The sequence below is a fragment of the Tamandua tetradactyla genome, chromosome 4, assembly GCF_023851605.1.
Source record: "Tamandua tetradactyla isolate mTamTet1 chromosome 4, mTamTet1.pri, whole genome shotgun sequence".
NCBI lineage: Eukaryota > Metazoa > Chordata > Mammalia > Pilosa > Myrmecophagidae > Tamandua > Tamandua tetradactyla.
In genome coordinates this window covers 139,702,525-139,721,537 of record NC_135330.1, presented here as the reverse complement: position 1 = coordinate 139,721,537, position 19,013 = coordinate 139,702,525, and the positions used below count along the sequence as shown (strand labels likewise).

The 19,013-nt window shown below is 40.1% G+C and overlaps 1 long non-coding RNA gene across 3 annotated transcripts; it reads left to right on the top strand.

Annotated features, from left to right (window-relative positions):
• The first annotated feature begins 200 nt into the window (after positions 1–200).
• LOC143681406 (uncharacterized) lies at positions 201–17,812 on the top strand. 3 transcript variants are annotated; one of them, XR_013174595.1, is made up of 4 exons: positions 201–404; positions 12,700–12,879; positions 16,698–16,809; positions 16,908–17,812. It is a non-coding gene; the product is annotated as an uncharacterized LOC143681406 (long non-coding RNA). The 3 variants fall into 3 exon arrangements; XR_013174594.1 differs by lacking the exon at positions 201–404 and adding an exon at positions 2,881–3,332 and having other exon boundaries at positions 16,908–17,811; XR_013174596.1 differs by lacking the exon at positions 201–404 and adding an exon at positions 9,507–10,471.
• The last annotated feature ends 1,201 nt before the right edge of the window (positions 17,813–19,013 follow it).

Sequence of the window (19,013 nt, the reverse complement as noted above, 5' to 3'; positions counted from 1 at the left end):
GGTCTTCACTAACCCTTTCGGTGTGTATTTTATCTGTGTATTTATACTGTGAAATTCTCTCTCGTTCTATTTTTTCTTCCAGATCTCCAAGGTCATTTCTGGCACTCACACAATGTTTAGAGGGAACTAGTTAACATTTAACTGATATTTGGGGAAAACTCTTGTTAGCAAAGATTGTTTATGCAAAACTACATCTCATAAAGAATCTCCAGTCTTTTTGAAGACCGAGAACTTGAAAGTCGGCTTTGGGGTTGAATTCATATGTCTGTTTCTCTTTCAGTTGATCTTGGCAGCACCTCACATGCAACCCAAGACCAAAATAAAGTTGCGTTCGGAAGGCGGTCACAATCCAGTGATCTTCTCCTGCAGAGGCCCTTCTCTCGGCGTTTACATCATATAATTTGGTAAGCGGTTTACACATTTACCCCTGTGACTTTCGAGGGGCTTTTATGATCTGCCAAGTGGACAAATGTCAACAGGCTTTAAGGATTGATTTACCAGGATTTCTGTCTCTTGTGAGCAGATTACTGTAGCTCTGAGTTAAACACATGTAAACAAGCCCAGCAATCGTAGTGGAAACTGCAGCTCCCACCAGACGTGGTAGCTTGATCAGGAATCCTCGTAGAGTTGCCTCCTGTCACTACTCAATCTTGAGGGGGAGTGGGGGGGGGCAGCTCTCCCTTCCACACAATTGTCCTGGAAAAGCTGCCTGAGTCTGCATCGTCCCCATGAGCAGCTAGAGAGCAAAAGCTGTGAGGGGCCAGAACCCAGGAGCCTGACAGCTCACACCCGCTGCAGGTCTCCCTAAAACTCCTGCCCTCCTTTCCCACTGAACTTGACCCTCAGGACCTAGAACCAGCCAGGGTGATGGAAGGGGATATCCTCCCATGGACGGGAAAATATAGTGCCCGCACAGCAGCACTGCAGTTTTCTCCCACTGCGGGGAAAGCTGAGTTGAACCCTTCTGTAAAGCTGTTGGAATTTCTCACTAGTTAGTTTTTGTGAAAGGAAAAAAAAAGTCAAATCATAACATTTACAAGTTTTAATTTCCATGTTATAAAGGCCTTTGAGTTTGATTCCACCCCCACCCCCTTTTTTTTCTTTTTTTGCATGAGCAGGGACCAGGAATTGAACCCGGGTCTCCAGCATGGCAGGTGAGAACTCTGCCTGCTGAGCCACCACAGCCCACCCTCTGGCCCCTTTTTGACTTCACCTGTGATTAAGATCAAAAGGGAGAGGAGACAGAACACAAGGCCTCTCACTCCTCCAGGTGGTTTTATCAGTCTCCTCAGGACTTAGCACTCAGCGCTCAGAGAATTCCATGCCCTCTGTGGCCCTAATCCCTGCAGAGACTAGATGGGGGGGGGAGCACACTGAGAGAAATGCAGCTGCACAGACACCCCCCCCGCCCCCCACCACAGGAACTTCCCCAGAACTAGAAGTTGGGTTCTAGTCTTTATCCCAAGATTGTGGAAAGACTAGTTCACCTAATGAACTGGTCCTTCCATCTCAGTTGCCTTCCATCTCAGTTCCGTGTGCCAGGTCAAGGCATGCCTCGAAACCCACCGTTCTTAAGGGTGAGTTGAATGCAGATTCACCCTAAAATTTCCGTTTGTGTTAGATTTGTAGATCATTTCTATAGCTCCCATTTATTGACTCTGTAATCTTAAGGCAATTACACTGTTTAAAAGGAGGATGCTAATACAAAAAATCTATCTCATAAGGTTGCTGTGAAGGTGAGTTGAGAACCATATATAAAAAGCCTTACGCTGTGCCTGGCACACAGCAGGCACTCAAAAAACGTCAACTCTTACTTCCTGCCCGAGTAGACCTCAGATGTCAATTCCTGCCTGTGTGGGCCACTGACGACCCACATTGGCTCTTTCAAGTCACATCCTAGCCCTGCTGGACTGGCCCCAGATGTATGACATGAACTGATTGGGTTGAATTGGAACTTTCAGTTCTGCCTTGAATTGGTTCCCCTGAATATACAGTCTGTGTGATATCAGCTGTCTACTTCAGGGAGAAAGAGGCTGTTTGGACATGGGTATTATTTTCTTAAATGCAGAATAAAACGGGACCAGCAGGATATTTCAGTGAAATATCTCGTTTGAACTTTTCTATTCAGCTGCTCTTTTATGCGTTCGCAGCTAGAGGTTTCCAGCTGATCCATTTGATTGCTCTCATGTACGGAGTGTAGAGACAGCAAAGAGGGGATTCCTGGAGATTCTTAACTTGTTAACAAAGGCTTCTATGACTTGTGGCAAACCCTGGAGCTGACAGCCAGTTTCAGTCCTTTGTAGGGGTTAAGCGAGGGAGACAAGGCAGGGAGAGGGGAGTGGGAAGTTTTAATAGATATTGAGTCTGAAAAGCTTCGGGGTGGAGAGAAGAGCCAGGAGAAAGGGAAGCCATGAGTTCTGGAAGCACTGCCAGCAGGCGGATGTGGCTGGACTGGGGGTCCCTCAGCTCATACCTGCCTCTGTCTCCTGTGGATCGGTCTCTCTTGTGACCTGAGTGCTGGACCACGCCTCAGGAGACTGCAGGGTCAGCCTGCCAGTTGTGTGGTCCCCTCTTTTCTGTCTGGTTTTTTTTTTTTTTTAATCTGTAGAAGTCACCTACACATTGTCATAAACAGGGTTACTTTGAGGTTCCATTGATAAGGTATATGAATAAAATGCTATCAAGTAAATGCTATCATGATCAATTATTTCCCCCCTTCAGAATCTATCCGTTAATCTTATCCTTTGTTTCTCATTGGGAAACATTTTGGGCTTGAGGGTAGGTTAGGGAGCCTGGAGGGGATGCAGATGAAGAAATATTGGTGCTCCTTGTATGGTACTCTCTTAACTTTGAAAAAAGCATGAAAGTCTCCTTGGTGATAACTGTAATGTAATTAAATAAAGAAGGCGTCTGGAAGATGGATACAGCAGAATAAGTTACAGCGCGTCTTTTTTTCTAAGGATAAGTCTCTGAAATGGAACTGTGGCTCAGAATTAACATGATGGAAAAACCTGGCTTCTCTCTGTCCCCTAGTTCACTTGGCTTCCTTCGGCACCAGCACAGAGCTGTTTACCAGGCCTGTGCCTGTGAGTTTGAGAGGTTTTCATTCCGAGTAGTGTATGGGTATTTGACAGGCTGAACTGACAACAGTCGAAATCACTAGTGCCCTTTGGATCTGGTTGTGGCTGTTGTGAACTTGCTTACTGTACTTGCTGCCAGGCTTTTCTCCTTACTTACCCCAAAGCCATTTCCTAAGAGCAAGAAATCCTGCTTCCCTCACAAACCAGAGTCAAGAATCCCAGAGGAGCCGTGATGACTGGCAAAGGTGAAAGGTAAAGTGTTAGTTAAATGAGTTAATTCTCAAAATGCATCGTTTTTGGGATTTCTATATGACTTCCAGTTGGTAATCTTTATGCTGTTTTATAGTTTGCTGTAATTTATCTAACTAATGACATGAAAGATATAAAATTGGTAAAACTATAGTGTTTGGCTTGCTTAAATTAAGTTTATGAGTTTTGCTTAAGCCTGCCAAACAAGCTAAATATTTCATGGCTTTCACAGGCTACAGTTCTAATATTTATAACTCTTGTGTACAGATTTCAAAAAATTATAATTACAACTCCCAGGATCCCAGATATAGCAGATGTTCAATATTTTCTACAATGTTGGCAGAAATACTTCTCATGCTCTTTTTGATCCTCAACCCATGTATTGTATCTGTTGGAACAAGCTGTTGATAAGAAAGTCTACTGTCATTCTTTCATTTTAACGACCCTGGAAAAAACTCTGATGTGAAATAGGAAGAGAGATGGAAAAGGTGATTTCTACTCTCCTGGTAATATATCACAGCATAGAAATAATGTTTTACCTAAAGGAGAATCACATAAAAGTGCCTTTTGCCATGAGCTGCATTTTATTTGCTTTATGACCACAATATTTTCCGGAACAATTTCCATCTTTCTTTAATTAAAAATGCAAATTTCCTATTTGGCTGTGGCTGGTTTTCCATGGCCCTTTTCACAAAATGTCTACCTCTTTTCTTTCCCCCAGTCTTTGAAAACTCTCTATCAGTTGCTGACTTAAGTTAAAAATGTGAGTGTCTTCGATAAGAGGGTTTGTGCCATTGCTTCCTGTCACTTTTAATCCTCTTCTACACACGTATGACTTCGAGGTCTTGATGTTAGAGGCTGACTAAGAGAGAAGGGACACAGGACAAATGAGCTTTGTGTCTGGAAGTGTCTGGCTCATGGGTCCTTAGAATGCCTTTGGAGGAAGACAGGCCTGGAAGGCTGTGGAAGAGTCAACTTCCTGTGCTTCCCAGTTTGCTCAGCCTGCCTCACATAGAGGAAGACATGCTAATTCTGGAATGAAATAGAACTGATTCTTTCCCTAGCTCAGTTTTTGCACAAAAATAGCAGTAGCAAAAAAAGAGACATAAAAATCCGAGATACGATTTGGTTCATTTTCTTAGGGTTTATATTTGAGTATTTGAAAGACTTCAAAACTCACTTCTTTGGTAACATTATTGGTCCATATAATCTACAAAATTATAGCTAAAAATATGAACATTTTCCTGAAAAATGAAATGGCAAATTCACAGATTCATTATTCTTCCCATGGCACAGGTGACTTTTCTGTCTTCACTCTCAGACTGAAACCTTACAGATACCCTGTAATGAAATGAACTATGACTTCCTGAAGAGCTTCTAGCTGGAGGAGAAACTTTAGAAGAGTGCCTGAGAGAAGCATGTCCACTGGGAATGGATGAATGAGTGGTTGTTCTTTTAAGAAACTAGAATTGTGAAATGCACCCAAAGTGACTACATTGGGGAATGTGGAGAATCCCCAGGTAGGGGAAGAACTGTCTTTGGGAAGTGTGACCCAGTGCCATCCTGCTCACCCTGTGAGGCATGGAGACGAGAAGTGCACACACGGCAGGCCTTCCAGGCACACAGGGGCTCCTCATTACACGTTTGCTGATTGCACCAGAGAGAATGCAGGAAGCATTTGAGGTGAGAGACTAAACCAGGCTTTAAGGGTACAATCTTGGAGGCCTTCTTCAGCTTTTCTACCTCTTTCCACCCTCCAAGGGTGTGCTCTCTGGGGTTCTAAATTGACTCCTTTCTGAACCATTTTTGTGAGATTGGAAAGAACGTGAAATAGTGTCTATCCTCAGTTGTGTCTCTATGGAGAAACCTATGGAAGCTCTTTGAGAGGTTGTGGATTTGCTTAGGGTTTACCTCCCCGAGGAAACATGCGTGGTCAGGCTCAGGGTGTGTGTGAGTGCCCTGGCTCGTCTGAAGGTGCCATGGCAGAGGGCAAAGGGCATGGACTAAGGGCTTTGAGGTGGTGTGGGTTCCAAGCCCAACAACAGGCTACTAGAGATTTCAACAGTGAAACAGGAAAAATGATAGTTCCATAGAGTTGTAGGATTCCAATGAGGATACAAAGTGTCAGGCAACTAGCACATGTGTAACACTGGTTTCCCAGAATTCCCTTCTCTGTGTAGTTCATGGGTCACAAGAGATACTTTGCATGAGATTTGGGAGGCACATGCGAAACTGCCATCATATTCTTTTGAGCTGGAACATTGCCACTTTTCTGCTGACTCGTGGTTAGCTCAGAGCAGTTTGGGGCTGACTGGAATGTCTGCTTCTCTGACTCCTGGGGCAGGTGTGAGTTTAGCTCCCCGATGAAGAGCATGGCTTCACCTGAAGGACACCTCCCATCCTCAGGCTGGAGGCCTGGAGGTGGTGAGAGACATATGGATTCTGGTTCCTCCCTGCTGATTCCTTTCATCCTTGCCATTGCCGATTCCAGTTTATCCTTGTTTCTTGTCCATCTTTCCTTCTGACAGCCTGCCCTGCTGACTTTAGGTCTGAGCACCAGACACAAAAACCCTAGCTGTCCATATAGTGTTTAACCAGCACCACAACTGAGCAGGGTCGACGTCCTGTATTAACTACCTTAGTATGTGTGTATCTGCTAGTGGTCCTGTGTCCGTATTGGAACTCTGACCCATATGTTCATTAAAATGCCTAGTATAGTCCTGGGCTGATAGCAGACACCTCATTCTCTTCACCTCACCCACAGTTACTCGGTAAGGGTTGAGTCTGTGGGACAGTGGGGATGTGGTGATGAAATAGGATCTGGGTCTAAAAGTTGCACACAATCTGGGAGAGGAGAATAAAGCTTTCTCTACTTACTTGATTAGCTTCTGGCAGCTCTACACCTGCGGCCTCCTTGGCGATGAAGTTGAATGGCCCAGTCCCCTGGGATGGTGGAGGAGCTTTCCCCGGCCAGATCCCAACCATGAGGCGACTCTGATGTAGATGAAATCCTAAATGTCATGATGGTTTTTCAGATAATGACAATGCTAACTTCATACACTTTTCAAGCATGCACTCTTCAAAACTTGTTTCAACTGTATTATCTCACTGAGCCTTACAAGGACATTATAAGGTAGGCAGGGCACTGATTAGCATATCTATTTCATAAAGGAAGAAACTAAGGCCCCCATTTTTTTTTATTCCTAGGGGAGTGCTTTTTCCACTATGACAAACTTTTCTCCTTGACAATTCTGAATTAGGATCTTGTTTAGCAGAATGAAAAGCCCAGAGGCTTTAAAGACTTATAGTTTATCCTATAAAATGTGTGGTTATCTGAAGGATCACATACAAACCACAGCGTTTCTTGTTTTCTGTCCTGAGTAATGCATAGAGCAAAGTCCAGGCCCTGGAGAGATTCAGTGTTTAAATCCTTAAATGCATTTCTTTTGGATACCACCTACTATTCATAAATAATAGCCCATTTCTCAAAACCCAGCACCTTACATTCTCATTAGGCATGCCTTATGTGTGCCTTCTATAAGAAAATCCACTTAATAGCCCACAGAGATTTGTCATATTGGATTTATCTTGCTGCTAGCTTCCAGAAATGTGTAAATGCTACTATCTCCCTTTTTCCTTTTTGGATTAAATCTGATTAAGTTTCTCAAAGTTGAAATGATTCATAAAACATTTTTAGGCTGCAGAACCTGCAGCAAAGATCACTGCTGTTGGAGAGAAAAAAGAGAAAGAGAGCTGCATCCCTAGGGGATCGTTAAGGGCTCTGTCTTACCTTCTAATATACAGTATGCGTTATCACGTATCTTGGAAAAATCAGCATTAGGCATGTGCATGCAAGTTTTAGTAGGTGATAGTTCAAATTATGTACCACTTTACACCAACTGCTCAGAGAACAAAATAGTACCCTGAGTTGTGGAATTGACTTGCAAACTCATAATGCCTGAAATGATCTGCTTGTGGTATTCTCTTATTTAATTTAACTTGAAGTATTACCTAAGAAATCTCAGGTGCTCACAAATACGCAAAGACAATATAATGCTCATCTAATGCTTAAGAAGTAGCTCTCTCTGACAAAGGCCTGTATTCTAGGAATGGTGTGAAAGAGGCAGCTGCTGTATGAAACTTTTCATAATTCTTGATAGAGGATGCATTTGTTATTGACTCCAAAATATATTTTTTTAAATCTTAGCTGCTTCTCTCCTCTTTGTTTTTCTTCCTTAAAATAATTTTAGAGTAAAGATTGCTGAACTTCTCAAGAAATATTACAGAATTTCTCTGAAGTCACTAAAATGTAACATAAAATCACAAATGGGGGCGGGCCGCGGTGGCTCAGCGGGCAAGCGTGCTTGCCTGCCATGCCGGAGGACCCCGGTTCGATTCCCGGCCCCAGCCCATGTAAACAACAAAAACAAAAACAAAATATAATAAAAACAAGAAAATGTTTAAAGATGTTTCCCTTTCTTCCTCCTTTCCTTCCTTCCTTCTCTGTCTTTCTAAAAAAAAAAAAAAAAAAAATCACAAATGGGGTTGGTAAACTGGCTGTTTTCCCATAGGGCCAAATGCATTTGGCAAGTGTGTGTTTATTTAGCACACAAGAACATATGTTTTCTTCTGTGCTTCAGTGAAGTATCTGTACTTCTCTATATAGGTGAAAAGCCCATGTACTCTAATAAAACAAAACAAGACACAACTCAGAGCAGATTTGAAACATCAGGAAATGCTGTCAAAATAAATGGTTCTGTCTGTTGATCTTAATCCTCTGTCTTTATTCTTTCACCGAGTGGTTTATCTCTAATAACTGGATTAAAATAAGCAGCAAACCACTGTTTTCTTAAAGAACCACTTAAGAAAAGGTCCTTGACTGTCTGCACACTATCTTATTGAGAAATAACCTTGGAAACAACTTCCAATGCAAACTTATATCACAGCCCATTAGTAAACGGCACATGATTGTTAGAGGTAACACCCCACCCTTATTGGTTATTGATGGAAGTTGTGATTCTGTGGAATAATCAAGAAGAAAGCACAGTAGGCTTCAGGCAGATGGCTTTTAAGCTTGCTACTGCCAGCCTTTTTAATACTGCTTGCAGATCTTCATTGGTATACTGGTTTTCATTTACTTTACAGGAGAAAATATTTTCCTAGTCTAAAAAAAATAAAAGGTTAATGACAAAAGCACCCAAGGAAAAAGGGTCAGTTTTCCATATGGCATTTATATTCTTTCCTTTTTTTTTTTTTTTTTTTTAAAAAGGGAAGTTTTCTGTTTTTTTTCCTCCTAGGATGAGTTCTGGGTAGCTGGGAGTCATGATTATGGAGACATACTATTCACTTTATGCCCTTTATAAATTTTGAATTTTGTACCATCTGCATGCATTACCTAATCAAAAGATTAATACCAAAGTTGCAGTGAGGACTTAAAACAGAGTGACTCTGATGAGTAAGATTTGGAGCCATGCATTGATGTATTTATTTTCATTGACATTAAATTCAATGTAACAAACATAACTACATTCAAAGCTCTCTGCTAGGCCTGGTGGGGTTTACCAAGAAAATCCTGTTTTCAAGGAACTTAACATACTAGTCCAAGTTAACAGAGGTAATTCATAAATCCAAAGCCTCTTTTTCTTGGGCAAGGGTGTTACCCAGTGTCCCTGGTTCAACACTACTAGCAGGAAGCAACTCTTCCTTATCTTGGTATAACAAAGGGTCTACTCTGGGGGAAGCCTGTTCTTCCACACGTCCACTCAGCAAGCCGAGCCTGGCCCGTGTGTAGGGCTCCTGCATGGCATACAGAACTGGTGACTGAGGAGAAGTCTGAGTTCCTGCCTTCGAGGCGTTACCATCTAACATAGACTCACCTCTGAAATTCTGCTGTGTCCTGATATCTGAGAAAAGGTATTTGGGTTACTGCACTTTCAGACAAGTTTTTTTTTCTTTCTTTTTTACTGTGAAATATATATACAAAAAAGCAATAAATTTCTAAGTATATTTTTTGTTTTTTTTTAACACAGGTAAGTACTGGGAAGTGAACCTGGGTCTCCATCATGGCAGGCAACAATTCTGCCACTGAGCCATCATGGCCCACCTTCCAAGTACATTTTAACGAGTAGTTATAGAACAGATTTTAAAGTTTGGTATAGACTACAGTTCCATGACTTTTCACTTTTTTCTTCTAGCTGCTCCAAGACACTGGAAACCAACAGAAATATCAATATAATGATTCAGCAGTCATCCGCATATGTTAAATCCTATCTTCTCTGTTATCATCCTTCTCTTTAAATAGCATATATACATAAAAGCAAAAAATTTCAAAGTACATTGCAAACATTATTTGTAGAACAGATTTCAGAGTTTGGTATGGGTTATAATGCCACAATTTTAGGCTTTTATTTCTAGCTTGTCTAAGGTACTGGAGGCTAAAAGAAATATCAGTATAATGATTCTGCACTCATACTAATTTGTTAAACCTGACCTTCTCTTCTCTATACAACTCCACCATCACCTTTGATCTTTCTCTTACTCTTCAGGGGTATTTGAGCTGTGTCCATTCTAATTTTTCATGTTGGAAGGGGTGGTCAATAATACAGGATAGGGGGATGGAACCTGTTGATGTTCTGGAAAAGCTGGCCCCTCTGCATTTTAGGACTTATCTGGTCCAGGGACACATCTGGACATTATAGGCTTCTGAAAAGTTACCCTAGTGCATGGAACCTTTGTAGAATCTTATATACTGTCCTAGGTGTTCTTTAGGATTGGCAGGAATGGTTTTGGTTGGGATTTCGCAAGTTATGATAGGTAGCAATGTGTAACTGAAGCATGCATAAGAGTAACCTCCAGTGCAGCATCTTGACTCAATTTGAACTCTCTCAGCCACTGATGCCTTTTTTTGTTACACTTCTTTTCCCCCTTTTGGTCAGAATAGCATTGTTGATCTCATGATGTCAGGACCAAGCTCATCCCTGGGAGTCATCCCATGCCACTAGGGGGGCTTTCACCCCTGGATGTCATGTCCCACGTAAGGAGGAAGGCAATGATTTAACTTGCAGAGTTGGGTTTAGAGAGAGAGAAGCCACATCTGAGCAACAAAAGAGTTCCTCTGGAGGTGACTCTTAGGCATACCTAAGGTAGGTAGGCTAAGCTCCACTACATGCATAAGCTTCATAAGAGCAAGCCTCAAGATCAAGGGCTTGGCCTATTGATTTGGGTGCCCCTAATATTTGGCACAGTATCAGAGGTTTCCCCAGTGGTAAAGTTTAATAATTCCTTATTTTTTCTTCCATCCCTCAGGGGACTTTGCCAATATTTTTTATTATCTGCTTAATGTACTCTGGGATGTATCCAGGCATTATATTAAGCTATATAGGATTAAAGACTCTCATTCTTATTGCGTTTACAGACAAATTTTAACTTAGGATATTTTGTTTGTTAGGTTAACACTAACTCAGCAACTGTTGACATTTGTAAAGGCTAACTATAATGACTGAAATGGTAATATTCAAATATATGTAGTATGTGGTATTTTTAAAATACATTGTCCCTTGATGCTGGGAGGGGTCATTTATGGGTTAAATATATTGAACACAAATAAGATAATTGAGTTGCTTTAGTTCTACACATAACTTGACTGGCATGATGAGACTTCTTTCTACAGGGATGTGGTGCATTTACACTGTGATTTGTTAATAAAAGTCTATTACCTGAAAATAGATGATAGAAAGATTTCTATCACCTATAATGAAGAAAGACCCAATTTTTAAATCTCAAAAAGCTAGGAGGAATTTAAAATGCAATAGAAAACTAGCATCAAGGGAAAAAAAAGACTATATAGAAAGATGTTTTTCTTAGAAAGGCAGAGCTATTGGATATATAGTGAGAAAGCAGAAGGCATGATCCTGCAATGGAGACAGTGCTTAGGGCCTATTTGTTTCTGTGAAAAGGAGAATTTCTTTTCATGTTGGTGAGAAGAAAGAAAGACTTTTAGGCTGAAAATAATTCAGCTCTATAATACCTCTTTGGTTCTAATAGTTTACTTGTTTATTTTTCACCATTTCTTCATGTTTAAGAAAGAAGTTACATATGAAAAATTGGTTTGTACTATTAATATAATATTTACATTATTGTCCTAATTTTGACATTATTAATACCTTTTTGGGGGATTAGGTCTAAAAATAAAAATAGGCGGGCCGCGGTGGCTCAGCGGGCAAAGTGCTTGCCTGCTATGCCGGAGGACCTCGGTTCGATTCCCGGCCCCAGCCCATGTAACAAAAACGGAGAAACAGAATACAATAAAAAACAAGAAAATGTTTAAAGATGTTTCCCTTTCTTCCTTCCTTCCTTCCTTCTCTCTGTCTTTCCTTTAAAAAAAAAAAAAAAAAAAAAAAAAAAAATAAAAATATTTTCTCATGACTTTAAACTTATCACCGAAATGGTATCTGCTGCTCTGCTTAGTTGTGACTGAAATAGAGTCTTAATTCTAAGTCTGTGACAATGTTAGGCCATATTCAGAAGAATAGACAAACAGAATCTTAAAAGATTTCATCTTTGCTGCCTTTTTCTTTCTGTAGCTGTTTTTTCCAAAGCTAATATAAAGCTTTTGGAGCTTGAATTGTTTTATGTTGTATATCTGTCTTTGTTTTGTGAAATTTAATCGTCTGTAAGTTCATCCTCCAACACTAAACCACTACATAGTGGAGATGAAATCTGATTTGAACCATTCAGCTTTGAATTGCCAGTGATGCTATCAGAGGAGGTACAAGAAGAATTTCTGTAAATGGTGGTATAAATCTCACAAATGTGAAGCCGGTACTCCGATTTGTATTCCAAGTAATGGGAAGCCTTGTTTGAATGAAGGGGTGGTTGTGATGCTGGGTTGATATTAGATGATTGGCACTTAACCCAGTGACTCTTTAGCCTGAAGGAAATCACTGATGGAAATGCACTTGGTAGTTTCAGCTTACTTTGCTTTTGACCAAAAATTCACACCACCACCAAGCCTGTAATTATATACAAAACAAACATATCCACAAGCAACACAAGAAAATTCTCCAAGGGATGACAGGAAAAGGAAGAAGGAAGTATTGAAAAGAACCTCATCTAAGGAAACAAAATTCATATTAATAGTGAAAAGTTACTATTTCAAACTGACCTTACTGCTCAGTGGGACCAGAACTCTGGTACCTATTGGTTTAAGCCCCTTGCGTGATGCAGGTAACTATTCCCAGGTGGTGTATATGGTCTGTTTGGCAAACAGCATGTCCTGGGTATAGTGGGTCGAATAGTGTTTGCTCCTCTACCCCCACCCCAATTTCATTGCCCACCTAGAACCTCAGAATGTGATCTTATTGGAAAACAGTGTCTTTGCAGATGTAATTGAAGATCGTGAAATGATCCTTAATTACTTTTAAGCCTGGGTCTTAAATCTAATGACTGGTGTCCTTATAAGAAAAGGAGAGGACAGAGAAAGATGGAGGCAGAGATTGGAGTTGTGCTGCCACAAGCAAGGAACACCTCAGGCCCCCAGAAGCTGGAAAAGGTGAGATGGATTTTCCCTTAGAGCCCATAGAAGAAGCAAGATTTCTGACACCTTGAGTCTAGATTTCTGTACTCTTGAACTATGAGATTAAATTTCTGTTGTTTTAAGCCACCCAGTTTGTGATAATTTGTTACAACATCCTTAAGAAATGAATACACTGGGTGAAATTCCAGTGCCAAAACCTGAATTTTTGTTGTTTGGATTGGGACGGTGTGATAGTTTGCAAACATCTTTTGGCATTTGTGAATAGTGCTACCATGAACATTGGTGTGCAAATATCTGTCTGAGCATCTGCTCTCAATTCTTTTGGGTATATACCTAGATGTGGGATTGCCAGGTCATATAGTAATACTATACTTAACTTTCTGAGGAATCTTCAAACTGTCTTCCTTAGCAGGGCTGTAAGCCCTGGTATTTTTAACCGCTCTGGTTGAATGGTTGCAAACCACTGGTTTAGAGAACTGGTTCTTAAACTATGGGGAGCATCAAACAACCTGCGGGAGTTTGTTAAAACCCTGACAGCTGGCCCCACTCTTAAAGTTTCTGACTCAGTAGATCTGTGTGTATCCAAAAAATCTTATTCTTAAAGTTAATTCATTTCTCTGGATATGGACCCATTTTTAGTAGGCTCTTTTGGTGAGTAGGATCTTAAAAATTAAAATGTGACCCATCTCATACAGAGTGGGTTTTAATTTCCTACTGGAATCCTTTATAAGAGAATGAAATTAGACAAAGAGAGAAAGAAACAGAAGCAAGAAGCTGAAAGTAACAAAAGTCAGAAGAGAAAGGAGAGAGCAGCAGACACTACCATGTGCCTTGCTATGAGTTAAGACGAGTTCAGGATCGCTGGCAGCCAGTCTTTGAAAAGAAAGCATTGACTTGATAATGCCTTGATTTGGACATTTACCATGACTTCAAAACTGTAGGCTTGTAAGCTGATAAATTCCCATTGTTAAAATTAACCCATCTTATAGTATCTGCTTTTGGCAGCCTAGCAAACTAAAACAGAGGCTTTAACGGGGTCTACTCTTTTCCCAGGTGCTCTGGACCAGCACGTCTCAAACTTTAATGTGCATACAAATCACCTGGAGATATTGTTAAAATGCTAATTCTGATCTGGTAGATCTGGGGTGGGTTAGCATTACCACAGGTCTGTGGGGTTCTAGGTGACTCAGTGGCTCTGGTTGATGGTGATTCTGCTGCTCCACAAGTCACATTAGAGTCGCAAGTCTTGGCCAGAAGTTCTCAGTGTGGTCCCTGCACCAGCAACATCACAATTGCCTAGGTACTTGTTGGAAGCACCATTTCTCATGCCCCAACTCAGATTTACTGAGTCAGAAACTTTAAGAGTGGGGCCAACTGTCAGTGTTTTAACAAACTCCCGCAGGTTGTTTGATGCTCCCCAGAGTTTAAGAACCAGTGGTCTGCAACCATGGCTGTATATTATAACAAGCTGGGGCATTTAAAAATACCAGGGCTTACAGATGCTGAGGAAGACAGTTTGAAGATTCCTCAGAAAGTTAAATATAGTATTACTATATGATCTGGCAATCCCACATCTAGGTATATACCCCCCAAAATTGAGAGCAGACGCTCAGACAGACATTTGCACACCAATGTTCATAGTAGCATTATTCACAAATGCCAAAAGATGGAAGCAACCCAAGTATCCACCAACTGATGAATGGATAAACAAAATGTAAAATATATACACAATGGAACATTATTCAACCTTAAAAAGTTCTGCCACATAGGACGATATGGATGAAACCTGAAGACATGTTGAGTGAAATAAACCAGACACAAAAGGACAAATATTGTATGATCTTATTGATATGAAATAATTAGAATAAGCAAACTCATGGAGTAAAAATCTAGAATATAGGTTAACAGAGGATGGTGTTGGGATAGGAAAGGGAAGTTAATGCTTAATTGTGTGAAGTTTCTACTTGGGGTGATGGAAAAGTTTTGGTAATGAATGTGGTGATGGTAGCATGGCATTGTGACAGTAACACCACTGAATTATATATTTGAGCCTGCTAATGGGAAATTTTAGGTTGTATATGTTATCAGAATAACACTTTAAAAACATTCATAAAACTGTACCACACAAAGAGCGAACCCCAAGTTAAACCATGAACTGTAGTTAATAGTACAATTATAAAAATGTGCTTTCATCAATTGTGACAAATGTACCATGCTAATGCAAGGTGTTACTAATACAGGGACCCTGTATTTCATGCATGGTTGCTCTGCACACCCACAACTCCTCTAATGAATAATAAATTAAAAATACCAAGGCTTAGGCCTTACTCCAATTTGGGGAGGTAAAACTGCATTATTTTAATCCCATTTTACAAAGGAGGAAAAAATGAGCAGGTGAAGCACTTGCCCAAATTTTGAGTGCCGGTGAGCGGTGGTGCTGGGGCTGCAAACCCAGGAGTTGCGAGCCCAGAGTCCCTGCTCTTTGTGCTCCCCTACCTGCCTTTACAGGGTGGACTCCTGAAAGTGGAGCCCGATATTGTCGAAACTACTCCCCACTGTCTGAGCTGAAAAGGCCATCAATCTAGCTTCTTTCAAGAGAACTCAGTCTGTGGGGGCCTTCACATCACTTAGCATTTCTCCCGATCAGTCACCACGTATACACTTAATTTCTTTTTAAAAGCCACCTGGTTTTGTTTTTTGTTTGTGCGTATGCCTTTTTGTTAAGTGGGTGAGGGATGTGTAATCTATCTCATGCATAATTTCTTTAAGACAAGTCATTAAAAATGCACTAAAGTTTAATATGCTGTATATGTTCCTGCTAGAGTTCTTTTCCCCAAGTAAATTATTTTGAAAGTTTTAAAAATAGTTTTCAGGTTTTATTGCATGCCATTGTTTGCAATATCTCTTTTTAAAGCTCTAAAATTAACATTTCTTCTCTATCAATTTTATCTTCTGTTTGCCTGTTATTGATTTTTTTTTTTCCCTTCTGCATGTCTAATGGAAACAGAGCTAATGGGTCTTTGCTTTGTTTATTCCCTTGCTTATGCAGCAGCATTGTTTTGATGCAGTCAGCACAGCTCTAGAAACAGGGCTCTGAGTGGCAGCAGAGTGAGTTCACCAGCACACTCCATTTTAGTTGTGGAGATTCTAAAACAATCGTCTCTGTTGCTCCCTTTTGCTGTCACTCTGGCCTTTTTGTTTGTTTCATTTAGTTGGGTTTTGGTGAGGCAGCTCCGTTTTCTGTCAAGGATATCCTTGTGAGTGATAATCACAAAAGATATATATCCTCCTTGAGTGACTACGAAGATCAAACTAACTGCCACCCGTGAGAGGCTTCACTCTGATTCATGAGGCAATCACGACTTCTCACTAATATGCCACCGCCAGCGCCAGCTCTTTAACCAGGAAGGATCCTTGGGGGGTGGCAGGATGCTGATTGCCATATTTTATCTACCAACCCACAAATAATACAGAACAAGCATACCTTTCCTTTATTCTTTAATACATGCACGAGGCATTTATTGAGGTTTCTTTTCTAGAAGTGGGGGATGCAGAGTTCAAAAACATTGTCGAAATCCCCCAGAGAGATGATTGCATCTTCAGTCAAATTTCAATTATCTGTGATAATAAGTGTCAGGTGTAGAATTGGAGAAACACAGATAAGCAGGTAAAAGGCAAAAAGGTATAGCCCTTCCCTTCACAAAGGAACTTCGTTATCATTTGTTATTGAGTCCAACCACCTCATCTAGTATGATGGGTTAAATTCAAGATAGTCATGAAATCTTAGATATTAAATGATTTCTATCTCTTTGCCCACCAAATCCCTTTACCAGAATCACCTCAAAGCAGCAAAGCTGGCCTCTGATGCAAATATTAATGAGCAGTGAAATGGCCGAAAGGCAGGAAGCAAGAGAGAAGAAAAAGGACTTGATAAGCCACAAATGGGTAATTATTCTCTAAATAATTAAAAGCTTGATGCTATGCAAGCGAAGGGTACAGCTCAAAATACTGACATGAAATAATATATTTTTCTCCACTTGTAGAATTCTCTTCTGAGGCCCGTTTATCAAGTGATTCGCGACTCTGAAGCCTGAGCTCTTTGCTGCGGCTGCGAGCAGGTGCCAGCGACAGCAGGGGTGAGGGCTGGATTCGTGCTCTATCCCTGATTTGTTGCGCAGCTTTAAACAAGTCACCTTATCTCCAACTCTCTATCTTCTTATCTTGTTAGCTAGGATTATGTTTGCTGCCCACCCAGCAAATATATTTTAAAGATTAATGGAAGAATGCTTGCATAGTAAGTTTGAAGTCTTTATGTCAAAAGATATGCCCTTCCTGTTATACCATTAAAATTAATGAAGAAATATTGAGCTTACTTTTACGTAAACACGAAACAACAAAACCCAAAGGCTGTGTCTGGGAGACCTAAGGATTTGGTTTCAGTAGTTGCTTGAGGCAAGGGACAGGGGAGGTTAAGCAGAGCTTCTGACTGAGATTTTCTCTCCAAGTGTGTTGTCCAAGTCACACAGCTCTAGAATTTTCTCTGAACCAGTTGATTGGGCCTCTCAAATGTTTCTTTTATTCCTTCTCCCCCACCCAGTCCATCACCTGTTGCTGTTCTCATCATCCCTTGCCTGGCTGATCAGAATTGAGAGAAGCTGACTTTGCCCATTAGTTGTCTTGGGCCTGCGGTAGTTACTTGTTTGGTTATGTTCAGTAATCACTGATGGGTGAGGACAGGGACATTAATTTTGCTCCCTAAAGGTCTATGAGGCGCTAACTCAATACAAGAAATGAATGCCAGGAAAAAAAACAGATTAAAGTGATTGCGATTATGAGTGACTAATGTTGCTGATGTTTTTTAGGGTTGAAAAGTAATTTGCTGGTTGCTTCTCAAAATTCTTCTAATATAAAACTATAGAACTGCATATCTTATTATAAATGAATACATATATAGGGCACTTACAACATAAGCAACATTGACTGAGCACTGGATAAGATGCAAAAGGGATGTAAGCCCTATACCCTCAGAAAGATTACAGCCTCGTTTAATTGATGCAACTATCCAAAACTTCGAAAAGCCTCTAAATTAATGCACCAATTTCTTCAATAATTAAAATCTCAACTAAAAACCATAGCAAAGAAAATTTAAAGGCAATAGTTGTATTCTGTATGAACCTTTGCTAAGTAATACTTACCTTCTCATAATTAAAGTATTTTTTAGGCTAATTTATTCCAAATGTTATATAAATCTCACTAATTGTATGTACATACAGAATATCAGACTATTTTAAGTTAGCACTAAGGTGCAGCTAGCTAAGAAAGAGAATGGGACAAGCATTTTAAAATTCTCAGTAATTTGAAAGAGCTTTCTAGGTCAGGAAATGAGGACTATAACATCTGGTTAAAACTAAAAGAGAATTTTAACTAATTGCCCATGCTGGACAATAGCCAAAAAACCCTGGAGTTAGCACACCTGGATAATATCTATATAATGTTTTTAGAGAAATATATTCTGCTCAGGAAGCGAATAATGAAACTTTTAAAGACTAATGAGAGGGATGAAGAAATTTTAGGGCACAAATTTATTGAATGATGGGTGTATATTCATGTTTGCAACTTGAGAAGACAAACCAGGTTATAAACCAGAAAAAAGGCAAAATCTGTGTTGGTTTAAAAAAGTGTCTTTAAAATCCTGTTTGCATAAACTAAGGAGGTTTAATACTTCACTTGTCTTCATATATGACATAGAATTGCCATCTAGTGAGGCAGATTTAGATTTACTTTTCATTTCAATTTTGACAAATGTTTCAGTTCCGTAAAAACCAGAGAATGCATTCCATTTGAATTGAGTCACCACAGTTAGTGAAAACAAAAGAGACACAGGAGGAATTTCAGGTTGTAGATTAGAAGTAGGAAAAATGAAAATCCTCTGAAAATGTATTTAATTAACTCAGTCGGTCTTGATCAGTCAAAACAGAAAAAAAAAAAAAAACGCTGCCAAGATATTTAAAAATAAGTTATTGGTGTCTGAATTAAATTTCTGTCACACAGCAATGACTGCATAAATGGATTTCATAGCCTTGTGTGGCACTATTCAGAGGTCCACCATTACTAATGGTTCTAATGTGATGTGCAGAGGTCCTTTGAAG